The sequence below is a fragment of the Dipodomys spectabilis genome, unplaced genomic scaffold (genome assembly GCF_019054845.1).
Source record: "Dipodomys spectabilis isolate Male_0828 unplaced genomic scaffold, ASM1905484v1 ptg000206l, whole genome shotgun sequence".
Taxonomy (NCBI): Eukaryota; Metazoa; Chordata; class Mammalia; order Rodentia; family Heteromyidae; genus Dipodomys; species Dipodomys spectabilis.
The window spans coordinates 1,084,668-1,098,336 of NW_024870883.1; the positions used below are offsets into that span (position 1 = coordinate 1,084,668).

General features: G+C 41.7%; 1 pseudogene; it reads left to right on the forward strand.

Annotated features, from left to right (window-relative positions):
- The first annotated feature begins 3,321 nt into the window (after positions 1 to 3,321).
- LOC122122180 lies at positions 3,322 to 5,031 on the forward strand (annotated as a pseudogene).
- The last annotated feature ends 8,638 nt before the right edge of the window (positions 5,032 to 13,669 follow it).

The window sequence follows — 13,669 nt, forward strand, 5'->3', positions numbered from 1 at the left end:
GGGAATAAGAAGCTTGGCTAAAAAATATAGGCAGCATTGTGCGGGGGAGGGAGGCAATGCGTGCGTGCATGCACATTTGGCAGTCCTGAGGCTTGACCCTAGGGTTTTCATCTCTTGTTTGGCTTTTTATCCATCAAGGCTGGTATTCTGCCACTTGATCTACAGCTCTATTCCCAGATTTGTTTTTATTGTTAATTGGAGATAACAGTTGTACATACTTGCCTGCCTGTGGTGGCTTATTCTAAAACATGACTATTTTGAATCCTGCTGTAAAAAATGTGTGTGCACACAGCTCTACTATAACACTGACTTAAATTTCTTCAGGTGTATATGTAGGATTTCCTGGGTGGAATTTCCACACTGATTTCTGTTGTGGTTACATTGATTCACTTAATTGCCAACACTGTGTAGAGTGTCTTTCCCCACCTCTTTACCAGTATTTGTGTTTTCTTTGATAATAGGCATTCTCATTATGCAGAGATGGAACTTCAACATATATTTGATTTGCATTTCCTTGATTGCTAAAGACATTGAATATTTTTCATGTATTCTGTAGACATCTATATTTAATTTGGGACCTATCTAGTCAATTCACTTACCTATTTATTGATAAGATTATTTGTTCTTTTCCCTTAATGTTCTTTGTGTGTTTCATATTTTGAGTCTATACATTCTAGACGTTAGGATTTCTTCTGTTACTCGAAAGGCAGGAGTTTAGGCTTATTTCACTTATTCTTACCAAAAGACACCTTCTAAGCTTCAAGTTATTTAATCTATGATTGATTTAAAAATGAGCTGACAGAATTAACTCTCAGAGTGACTGCCAACAAGTACAAGTTTTGAACTCAGAATTCAGTGTCTACAAAGAGAGATATATTTTAGTATTTTAAATAAAAAAGAGATGTATATTAGTATTTTAAATCAATGAAAGCTAATCAGCTACATTTTCTCAAAATATGTAATTCTAAATATTTCACTACTCTTCAAGGTAAAACTATTGCAAATTTTAGCACAAATTAACAATTTTACGTTCTATTTATTTCCTTGGCAATCATTCAAGCTAGCCAAATTAAAAAAATACTATTTTAACCAGTTGCTGGTGGCTAACATCTGCAATCCTACTACTGAGGAAGCTGAGATCTGAGGATTTCAGTTCAAAGCCAGTCTTCAAGAAACTCTGTGAGACCTACTTCCAAAAAACCACCAGAAAACCAGAAGTGGTGCTGTGGTTCAAGTGGTAGAGCGCTCTCCTTGAGCTGTATAACTGAGGGACTGCCCCCAGACCAAAAGGTCAAGGCCAACAACCAAACAAAACAAACAAAACAAGAAGAAAAAAGAAAAATCCAACTGTATGAAGGGGAATAATCTCCAAGTTTTTATTCAAATTTTTAATGCTTGTGGCAACTGTTTTCATTTGGTAAAAAGTGGACAGCTTATATATGTCATTGTGATAAATTTGCTACTATGTGGTTGCTTTTCTCCTATTTATAGTTTTATTCATCTAACATTATTGAAGATGAAAAATCCATGAAAGGCAAGACATATTATTTGGCAAAACTGGTCAGTTAAAATGACTAGTACATTCTAGTACTTTGGCAAAGAAGCTGTCATTTTTATTCCCTCCCCAGGATTTGAACAATGAAAAAAAATGTCTTGACTTTTCCAAAAAGTGAGTAAGACGGCTCATATTGAAATAATTAGAAGATAGTGAAAAGAAAGTTTAGGGTGCATAATATGTTTAATTTTTAACCTTTCTCACAAAAAACTTCCAAGAAACTTAACACACATTTGTTATAGATATTTATATCAAAGAGCCCACTGCAGGTGCCTGATACCTATAGTGTGCAACTCAGGAGGATGCGATCTGTGATTGAGATTGGAGCCAGCCTGGAAAAGCAATGATTGCATGGATGATGCCTCCTACTATTATATCATGTCTTTTCCTCCAATCCTCAAAGTGAAGCTGTCTCCCCACATGACCATCCTTCTGATTTATTGACATTAACTTTTTCTTTTATGGTTTTCTCCAACAGCATGACATGTGCATGGAGGCAGGCCATTCACATCTGTATTCACATCTTTCTCTCTAGTTGCCTACAATAGTGCCTGGTCCTCAGTGCTTAGTAGTCTTGTGTGGAGATGAGCCTGTTCTGCTCATGAAATCTCAAAGTTCAATCAGGAAAGCTCATCAAGCTGTGGTCTTATGGTAAATCATCATTTCTTCTAAATATTACGTTTTTCTCCTTGTGTATCTAAGTCCACCTAAGGGTGAGATCAGTGCCTGACACCTATCGGTTGTGATAGCAAAGGTAGCTATGACATCATAGAAATTTATTGTGAAGCTTCAGGAAGACCTGATAACTGAAGCACCCAAATTGGTAGGTTCCCACAGCCTGGACTACATTCCACATATCTGCAATCAAACCATCATTCATTCTTTGCTGGGCTCAGACTCATCATATGTTTCCCTTCTCTATTTAAAATAACGAAAAATGTGTTTTTGATATGTTATTGAATTATTGAAATGTGCCTCCAACCAAAAAAATAATTCCATTATTGGAATGTAAATATAAGGCATGGATAAAAACAATCATAAAAACTCCTAGGGAAAAGATCAAAAGTGGCAGCTACTACAAAAGTTGTTTCTTAATCTCAGCACTGGTGTCTCACACCATAATCCTAGTATAATGTAAACTAATGAAACTTTTCTTTTTGTACCAGTCCAGGGGCTTGAACTCGTGGCCTGGGCTCTGAGATCATTTGATGAAGCCTAGCACTTTACTACTTGAGTCATAGCCACACTTCTAGTATATTTGGTAGTGTAGTGGAGATAAGAATTTCACCCACTTTTCTACCTATGTTGGCTTCAAACTGTGATCCTCGATGTCAGCCTCTTGAGTAGGATTACAGACATGAGCCACCAGTCTCCAGCTAAAAGTTATTTTTGTAAGATATAAAAGTTTACTTATACAGAGGAAGAAAGGGGGAGGGCGACAGCGGTAGAGGAGGGCGAGGGTGAGGGCAGAGCCTGAGTGTTCCACACATCCCGCACCAGCGCCTCGTGGCACGCCCCACTCTCCTCCCATGGCTGGGACGGCTGCAGTCCTCTTGGTCCTCTCGGTCCTCAGGGGCCTGTCCAGGAGCAGCGGCAGCAGCAGGCAGCCAAAGCGGCCCACCTACCCTGCAACCCAGGCCTGGCCGGCCCGACAGCAGGTGATGGAGTAGCTGGCCGCCAGTGTAGCAGAGAAGCACTGAATGAGCCAACCCTGCCGTCCCAGAGGAGCGCACTCCAGTGCCGCATCCATCAGGCCCGCCGGCTCAATGAGTGAACAGAGTATCTGTCAGGGAAGAGCTACTGCATTGGTTTGTGATGATGCCAATAAAAGTGGGTGCCAGCTGTGGTTCAACTGGGTTCAGCAGAGTTCATATCTATCACCATACAGGCAACAACACATTCAGAGTGCTGGGCAGGAAGATCCAGGATCATCAGTTGGTGATCAGCTGTGCCATCACCAAAGGATTAAAGTATAATCAAGCAACACAGACCTTCCACCAGTGGCGAGATGCCAGGCAGGTGTACAGTCTTAACTATGGCAGCAAAGAGGATGCTAATGTCTTCGCAAGTGCAATGATGCATGCCTTAGAAGTGCTGAATTCACAGGAGGCAGGACCAAAATTGCCTAGATAAAATTCACAACTGCCTGATGAAGTTCAAAATGGCCCATCCCAAGAAGAGTTGGACATCCAAAGAAGACAACTGCAAGAACAGAAACGTCAGAAGGAGCTGGAGAGGGACAGGCTGGAGAGAGAAAGAATGGAGAGGGAAAGACCAGAGAGAGAAAGGTAGAGAGAGAGAGGTTGGAGAGAGGTTGGAAAGAGAGAGGTGGAGCAGCTGGAGCCGGAGCAGATGGAGCAGCTGGAGCAAGTGGAATGGGATCAAGAGAGAAGAGTGCCGAGTAATGCCACCTCTGCCTTTGTGGAGACCCCTGTAAACTCTGAGCTGGGAGACCCCTCTGCTTCTGAGCCAGGCTTTCAGGAAGCCTCTCAGCTGTCGGAGGCTCCAGCCCCGCAGGGTGTTATCTTGGGACCACCTGCACCTCCATCTCCTCCAACACTCCCACCAGGTCCAGCCCAGGCCTCTGTATTCTCTCCTCCCCCAGAACCTCCTCCTTCACCCCCACTGCTATCCTCTGGCCCTCCTCCCCCACGCCCTCTTCCTAATCAAGCCCCTCTCCTGTACCACCTCCTGCCCCTCCCTTCCTGCATCCGGATTTTTTTTTAAGGATCCTTTTCAGAAGACAATCGTCCTTTAACTGGACTTGCAGCTGTGATTGCTGGAGCCAAGCTTAGGAAATTGTCACGGGTGGAAGATGCCTCTTTGCACGGTGTTCACAGATGTGAACTCCGTGTCAGCTAAAACAGACATGGGTGGTGGAAATGGACCCGTTCCCTTGGCAGGTAGCAGCTTAATGGAGGAAATGAGTCTCCTGATGGCCAGAAGGAGGAGTATGGCCTAAAAGGGATCAATAATAGAAGCAAAAAATGAAGAATCAGAACCTGTAACTTCTAAGGTCTCATCAACAAGTACACCTGAACCAACCAGGAAACCTTGGGAAAGAACAAATACAATGAATGGCAGAAAGTCACCCGTCATCTCTAGATGAGATTCTCCAAGGAAAAATCAGATTGTTTTTGACAACAGGTCCTATGAGCCATTATAAGTCCACACCCTTGTCCCAGCCCAGTGCTGACCGGGTCCAGACAGAAAGCCTTGACTCTGACAGACTGAAGCAGGATATTTTAGATGAGATGAGAAAAGAACTAACCAAGCTGAAAGAGGAGTTCGTTGATGCAATCAGGCAGGAGCTGAGCAAGTCAAATACTGCATAGAGAAGCAAACTAAGCAGAGATAAGACTTGAATCTGGAGAAAAACAAAAATTCCTACAAACAACTGTCAACATCACCCCTACAGTTACGAGCTATCAGAAGAAAGTGGAAAAGGAGTCAAGGGAAAATCCCCATCCTCTGAAACCTTCTTAAGTTGTGACTCTGGCGATCATCTGTTTTCATCTCCGTTTGCTGCTGCTTTGACCTTTACTGCAGGATGAAAAGAGAGTTATGTATGAGTTTCCATAACATTTATGCAGAAAATATAAACCCATCAGGCAAGATCGCCATGCATTGAGATATTTTCATGTTGAAATAAAACCACACATTTCCCACAAACCCACTGCTAAAATAAAGAGTAGAAAGGCTCATGAAGTTCTCCCCCCTTCCACATCCTCCCCTCTTTGAGTGCTGAGTAACTGAGCAAGCTCTGCTTTTGTATTGCGTGTCTCTCTCTCAGGTTTGTCTTCCTATCGTATTTGGTATTCCATGACTAATTGAGATCAGCGCTATGTAGGTTTAGATCTTAAGATGAGGAACAAATAGAATTGTACATGTTTTCAAAGGATGACATTTACAAGAAAGTGTCTGTAGATGACCAGGTCAGTCGTGAGTGATTGTACAGTGATAGGAAGTCCAAGTTAGCCTTTAGGGGTTAATTAGAGAAGAGAGCATTAAGGACTTTCTTCAATTTTCAGCCTCCTGAATCTGGCATAGCTCTTCTCTCCAATTAACTTTCCCACAAACGTCAAACGTTATGGTTAGTCCCATGTATGCACTGAGAGAGCATCTGAAATTCAATTTCTACTCCCAGGCCAAGCAAAAATGAAAAAAATAATAAAAATAAAAGGAGGTGGAAGCAAGCACATATTAAAGTTTTAAAATGACGCAAATGTTGCTGGTCATGTGTGTAATCCTTACTACACAAGAGGCTGACATCTGAGGATTGCAGTGTCAAGTCAGCCAGGGGAGGAACCTGCTTGAGACTCTTATCTCCAGTTACACACCTTGAGCTGTGGCAGAGGTGTTAAAAACACCAGCATTGATTGTGAAAGCTAAGATATAGGTCCCAGAGTCAGAGGTGAAGCCACAGGATCAATAAAATTTTAAACGGAGAGAGGATGAATAGAGGATGAAATCTGAGGAGCATGCGTCAAAGTTAGCCCATACAAGAAAGTCCATAAGGCTTTCTCTCTGTGTGCATCTGTGTGCTATCCTATGGCTTGAGAGTGTTTTGTTCAAAGATAGAGCTCCACCACTCCCAACTTTTCATTGATTAAATGGAGCTAAAAGTCTCATGGACTTTCCTGCCCTGGGTGGCTTTGAAGCATGATCCTCAGATTTCAGGCAACTGATTCATTCGGGGCTTCGCATAAGGCTCATCTCCTATTAACTACCAAGAATTAAAAAAAAATGGAGTTGAGCTGTGACTAAAACGGCAAACTGGGTAATCACTTTTTAGGACAGCACCTAGGGCCTTAGTTCAAGCACCAAGACAAAACAAGTATATCTACAAGCTTTCCTTTGGCTCATTTGGTAAGCCACTAGTCTTGAAGGTAAAGCTCTGGCATTGTATCCAATCTCTGATTTGTAGCCCCATGACTAGCACATATACAATAAAAATTTTTTAAAAATGCAAAAAAAATTTTAAGTGGAAAAAAGAACATATTAACATTTTAAAATGAGCAATGGTTTTATGGTTCATGTGTATAATTGGAGTACCTCAGGAATCTGAAATCTGAGGATCAGTTTGTAGCCAGACTACACAGAAAAGTACATTAGAATCTTATGTCCATAAGCCAGAAAAAAAGCTAAAAGCTGAGCTGTGGAAGTTGTAAAATATCATCCTTGAGCCAAAAAGCTAAGAAACACAAGGACACTTGTGGTTCTGTCTTGTAATCCTAGCTACTCAGAAGGCTGAGGTATGAAGATCACGGTTCAAAGCCTTCCTGGGAAGGAAAGTTCATGAGACTCTTATGTCCAATTAACCACCAGAAAACCTTAAGTGACACTGTGGGTGAAGAACTCGAGCATTCACCTTAAGCTGAAGAGCTCAAAGACAGCACTCAGGCCAAGAGTTCAAACCCTACCCTCCGTAAAAATAGGTAAGAAACAGCAATGAGGCCCAAAGATTAGGTCTACTGACCACAATAAAAAAGCATTGAGGTTGAAGGGAAGAGCTGGTTAAAAATATTAAAATAAGACAGAGGCTGGTTGCTTATGCCTGTAAATCCTAGCTACCCAGGAGGCTGAAATCTAAGGGCTGCAGTTCAAAGCTAGACCTACCAAATGTCCATGAGACTTGTGCATGTAATTACCAGTACGAGGAATTGAACTTGCCCTGTTTTACTCAAGGCTAGAGTCCTACCACTCCAGCATTTTGGTGATTAATTGGAGATAAGAATCTCAGACTCCGGCTGGGAAGTTGGCTCAGTGGTTGAGTGCTTGCCTTGCATGCATGAGACATGGATTTGTTTCCTCAGAACCACATATACAAAAAAAGCGAGAAATGGTGTTGCAGCTCAATTGATAGAGCGCTAACCTTAAGCTGGAATGCTGAGGGACAATGCCTAGGCCTAGAGTTCAGGCCCCACAACCAATGGAAAATAAAAGAACCTCAGACTTTGCTGCTCAGACTGGCTTCAAACCAAGAGCATCAGATTTCAACTTCCTTAGTTGTGCTGGGCTTTGCCTGAGACTTTTCAAAAAGAAAGAAGCTGGAAGTTGCGCTGTGACTCAGTTGGCAGAACTGAGCAAAATCTCTGAGGCAGTGGCCAGTCTCTAGATTGAGAAAAAAAAAAAACCATAAAAACATTCAAAAATAAATAACACAATGTAATACAAAAAATGTTAATATGATGCAAAGGAAAACTATGTTTCTTTTAAATGCAGCAAACAAGAACACACTACAAAATTTCAAAATAATATACTGAAAGTAAGGGGAAAGGAAAAATTTTTAAAATTCATGCAAATATTAAATCTAAACTGACATGACCAAAATCTAATGTTATCAGAAACTTATCTCTTACTTTTCTCTCACTTGTAAATGCTTACAAGCAATTGTCCCTCCAGTTTCAGCACTAGTATGGTGATTTGGAAATGACCTTTCTATGCAGCCTTGTCTGAATAGGGATCTTCCTTCTTTAGCCTCGAGTTAAACTACAGCCACTGCCCTCATTTTAATTCACAAATCCTTTAAAACTCAACCTCAATATTCAAATGATGGGTCATATGTAAAAGAATGAATAAACATCAGAGATCCACCAGAGATCCTCTGAGGAATACAATCATAACAGTAGAAGAGCACCGACCACTCAAGGCAGGTAACAGAAGGAAGATTTAGCATTTCTTTTTTTGGATGTGCAGGGGGTTGAAAACAGGGCCTTATGATTGCTAGGAAGGAATACAATTCAGTGATATTAATTATATCCACACTACTTTGTAACCATTACCTCTGTTCGTGAACTTTCTTTTCAATAATGATGGAATCCACACAATCATTGAGTATTAATCACCCCCAATGACCTGCCCCAGAAACTTTTAATCTTCCATTTTTCTCTTATGAAATGGTTTAGTCAATATATTTCACATAATAGATTATTTTTGTGTCCATCGATGACAGATATATATTAATTGCAGCCTTTTGTGGATGAGTCATCATTTATGCATACCTCACGTTTTATAAACCTATTCATCTGATAGACACTCCAGGTGTTTACAACTCCTGGCTATTGTAAACATTGCTGATGTTATCGTTGGCATGTGAGCTATTGGTTTTTGTTTGCAGTTCTTTTGGGTATACAATGAGCAACGGAATTGCTGGGTCATGTGGTAATGCTATGCTATGTTAGAAGAATGTGTCAAATTCTAACATAATTGTTATATCACTTTCATCACCACAGAAATGTACAAATGGTCAGTAAAATATACAAAAGTATTTCAAATCTTCCACAGCTGTGCCCTAAAGGATCATTTTTTTTTTACTTTTTACTTGGTTTTATTTAGGCCATGCAGGTCTTGAACTATGTAGCATTGTCTAGAGCTGAAGTGAGAACAATACCAAATGCCACTGACCCAGCCTTCAAAAACATTTATTCTGGTAGTCATTTTTTCTAGGGATAAATTTTAGTGATTATATGCATGTTAACTCTTTTAAAATAAGGTTTTGAATTTTAAAATGACATATAATTGTAATGACTCTGTGTACCATCTTTATTATTAAAAATAATATATTTACTAAAAGTATAAAAAGACAAAAAGGGTTTGAACTATCTGAGTTAGATGTCAGCTTCCCAGCAGAAAAATACATTACAATCACAGTCTGATAAAGACCCAAGCGAAATAACACAATAAGAGCTCATCTAAAGTAAAATGAAGAGCAAGGACTAGGGCAGGAGTAGAGCACTTGCTTGCCAAGCAGCCTCTGAATCAAAACCCCAGTACTGCCAAGGGATAAATAAAATATTAACACTTAAGAAAAGGTGCATATTATAGTATGATGGATGACATGGAGGTACACACCTGTACCTAGGCAGTAGAATTATGAAGTTAAGAACAGTCTTAGCTACATAATGAGACTCATCTTGAATAACATAGAATAAAATAAATCAAACTACATTTTTAAAGACTAAGGTGTAGTTTAAATATAATTCAAATCGTTTTGCATGTACAAGGAACTGATATAATGCACAAAAATTATATGCTTTAATAACTACAATGTCAGTTTATCAGTGCAGTACAAGGTGCCCCTTGTCTGGAATCCATCCTAAGACAGTTGGTGCACCTGTCTTCTGGGATGGACTGAGGGCGTTGCTAGGCAAACAATATTTTGATCTCCATTCTTGGGTCCCACTTACAAATCTTTATTAAGTAGACCCCCTACAAATCTCTCCCATCCCAATAACAGCCTCCTGGCTTTCAAGTGAGGTTATCTTTGATATCTCTTAGGGCTCTCCACTCTTGGCTGGAACTACTCTGTTCCTAGGCCCAAATTCAGCAGCTTGTTCTGAGAAGAGTGGTAGCTATTTTGCTAGCCAACTCTGTCCTCTGCAGTCTCCTCCTCAAATTAGTCTTTGGTATCAGTATGAATCTGCTCAGATGGTAGAGCCAACCTGGGCTGGCTTTGAACCCTGATCCTCAGATCTCAGTCTCCCTTGCACCTGGCATCATTTCTTCCTTCGAGGAATATTTCAGGGGGATAGAATAGCACAGCATCACATACATTTGTTAGGAATTGCCCCAGGGTGAGCCAGATGCTCAGACTCAAACCACTGACCTTGATATTGCCTTTGGTGTCCAATAGGATGTTGTTGGACTTAAGGTCGCGTGTGATTCTGTTTTGGTATAGGTGGTGAACAACACTTACAATTTGTATGATGAGCCTCCTGGTTTAATCCTCATATTGATGGCAGGATTTTCAGATCCACCCCAAGAGATATCCCCTAATGGCCAGTTCCATGATGAGACATACATACTCTTCCTTCTCCATCACTTAGTACAACCTAATGATGTGTTTGTGCCATACCGTCTTAAAAATGTTCACCTCATTCTTTATCCAATGATGAGGACTCTCACTTCTAGAGTATTTTAAATGCCACATCCTTGTCTGTGAGTTGGGGATGTGCCAGCTTCACTTGTCCATAGGTACCTTTGTGGATGAGCTCTTTCATCTGGTATTGTTCGTTGATCTCTTCCTTCAAGGAGCTTGAGCTTGATTTTTGTGTTCTTCCATCCTTCTGCTATTATGGCAGGTAGCAACCCTACCTAAAATAGACTAAATAAAATATTGGAAAACCCAGAAAAAGTAAAAAGAAATACCAAAATCCAAATGACAACCAGTCCCCACAACCAAAACAATCAGCTTTGAGTCAGTCCAGCGGGTCATCAAGCAAGATCTCCCAGACCTGTTAACTGACATAGGTTGGAACATGGTGGCTTCCTATATATCCTGCATGGCCTCACACCTTGGAGCAATCACAACCAGGCATAGTGATATCATGGAGGAAATGGACCAATCAGACTCTGGACCAGTGAGGTCCGAGAAATAGTGGACCAATCACAGCCTGCCAAAATTGACACTCTAGCTCTTAGGCTTCAAAGACTGTTACTAAGGACTCCAGGTGGGTTTGAAGTTGCTCTGGTATTTATCATGGCATTTCTGAAACCACTAGGACAGTGGTCAAAATCCTCTGATTTTCTAGAGGACTACTGCATATTATAAATTGCTTCAGTGGAGACACTAGCTAATAGCCTCCATTCTTGATGGCCACCTTATCCTATGTCTTATTCCAGCAATGGCCCTGCACAAGGCCTCCCTCCTTCTCAAGGACACCTGTGTTCTACAACTTCCTCCTGAGAGACAAGTTCCAGGCTGGATTTGAGCCACAATCCTCACACTTCACCTTCCTGAGTAGTTAGGATTATAGGCCTTAGCCATCGGTAGGTACTTAGCTCATCTCTTACATTTGGAAGAAGTATATTTGTTAGAAAGGTGGGTTTTCAATATGTCCTTTTAGCACCTTAAATTGTTTCCCTTGCTGTCCAATAGTTAACCTATTTTCTCATGAGAAAGTTTTCATAATAACATTGAAGATCACTTGGGTGTGATGAGTTGTGTCTGTGCTTTGGGAGGTTTTCTGTCTTTATTTAATTAAAATGTGTCTTAGTGTGGACCTGGGTAATTATGTTAATTGACTTTTTGAGCTGCTAGATTCCTGAATAGAAGGGTTCGTGCTTTCAATCAAAATTGGGAAGGTATTGGTTATTATTCGTTCAAATACTATGTATTACTTTTTTCCCTCTGTACTTTAAACATATATACATTATACATATATATTCAAATTGTATATTTGAATATACATATACATACCTACATATTTATATTACATATACATTTATATACATATATTTATTATCACACAGCTTCCACTTTTGTGATTGTTTATGGTAGGAAGTTTAATTGATCTATATTAGAGTTCGAAGTTTTCCTATTTATTTCTAGATAAAAATATGCTTTTCTTGGCAAGGATATTGAAACAGCATCAAAGCACAGCTAGCCTCTCTCTCTCTCTCTCTCTTTCTCTCTCTCTCTCTCTGATTTCCTGCCTCTGTCAGGTTTTTGAGCACAGGGTCATTGCTTATTGGGTTCTTCTAGTGTGTGCTGTGATCTTTTGCAATGTCATGATCTGATTCAAAGGCCACGAGGTCTGCACCTGGAAGAGGAGCTGTTCCAAAGTCAACCTGCATGGATGCACCTGTCTGCCTCTGTCTTGATGTCAGAGCCCCTGTATCCACTTGGGAGGCCTTAGCAGATGCCCCTTTGACAGGACTGCTGGCTAGTGACTGTGGACAGCACAAGCACAGCCTCTTGTTTTACCTATCAGAAGTCTGCAGTGGAGCCTGGGGGTGTTCTTCTGTTGGAGGATATGCTTGGAGCAAGGCAGGGGTTGAATAAGCCTCACTGTGGCCTGACTTCTGGGGCACAAAAAAGGCCAAGTATTTCTCTGGGCTCTTTTCAGAATATATGGGCAGGTTCGGGAGCAGAACCTGAGCTTGGGGGCCCCTAAACACAGGGTGGGCAATGAAGCTGGGAGGGACAGGGCTGTCCAGGTTGGCACGGGGCAGATGATGAGCCTGTATTAGTAGTCTGCTGGCTTACAAATGAAAAGTGATGCGTGTTTGCTACCCAGACATATCCCACTAAGACTGGTTGCACCAGAGAGTCACATGCTAGTGGGGGGAAACTGCTAAAGACAGCAGTAGATGGACCAGGAGCAGTTGGTGCTCTTTGTGGGCAATTCAATGCTGGCTCTGGCAGGGGGAATCTGAAGGTTCCCTAACTCTGCAGATCTAGGGAAACATGAGCCCAAGCAGACACCAGGCTTGGCCAGCTGCACACTGGGCAGGCTGGTAGGTGAAACCTTGCTGGTTGGCTTTGCAGAGTCCTCAACCTGGCACACCTGCCAGCACAAAAAAACTGCCTAGCATCTCCTGAATCATAGAACTTGGAGACAGCACCTCTCCTAACTTGGACATGCAGTGTCCAGCTGTCTAGAAGCTGCTATGGTCAGTGCAGGTCTGGGAGGAATGGCAGGCCTGCTGCTGGAGGGAGCAGATGCCCCTTCCAAGGCATCTGGGGGGAAGGGGAGCCCCTGGAAATAGGCTGGTCTGTCCTGCCCAAAGAGAACACCTCCAGTTTGTTTGACTGTTTGGTTGGATGGAGGGTCTCACCTTGGGGACAGTGGTATTAGGAGACTGTGTTGGTGAGATTATCCCAAAATTAAACAGTCGCTGAGGGAGCAAAAGAGTAAAGCTTGCTGAACTGCCCATGGCAGGTGGAGTTAAGGTCATGACAGCTTCTCTCTTGAAAGATCCCGAAGCTTTGTCACCAGAAGACAAGTAACATCATGCTGGCATGGAGTCTAATGGTTTTAGGAAATTTATCAGAGAGCCATACTTGGCTTGTATGTCACTCAATTGGGCTCACACTGGGTGGGGAGTTTGGGCTTTAGAGCTGGGCATGACAGCTTGATCTTTTTGATCCAACACCTTCTGGAAGGTGTTGGAATTTTAGGAGGTCTGAGTACATTATGAGATTATGTGTGTTCCTCTGAGCTTCATCCTTGGTTTGTGACAGGGATGAGCCCTCCTTTCTTGCTGTCATGGTGCCCTCAGGGTGTGGGCTGGTTTCTGGCAGGTAGAAAAGATTAATGTGCCTTCTAATCCCTGAGCCTCACTAGGAAGGGCTGTTGTTTGCAGGGAGGATTGTGTCATTGAGAGGTC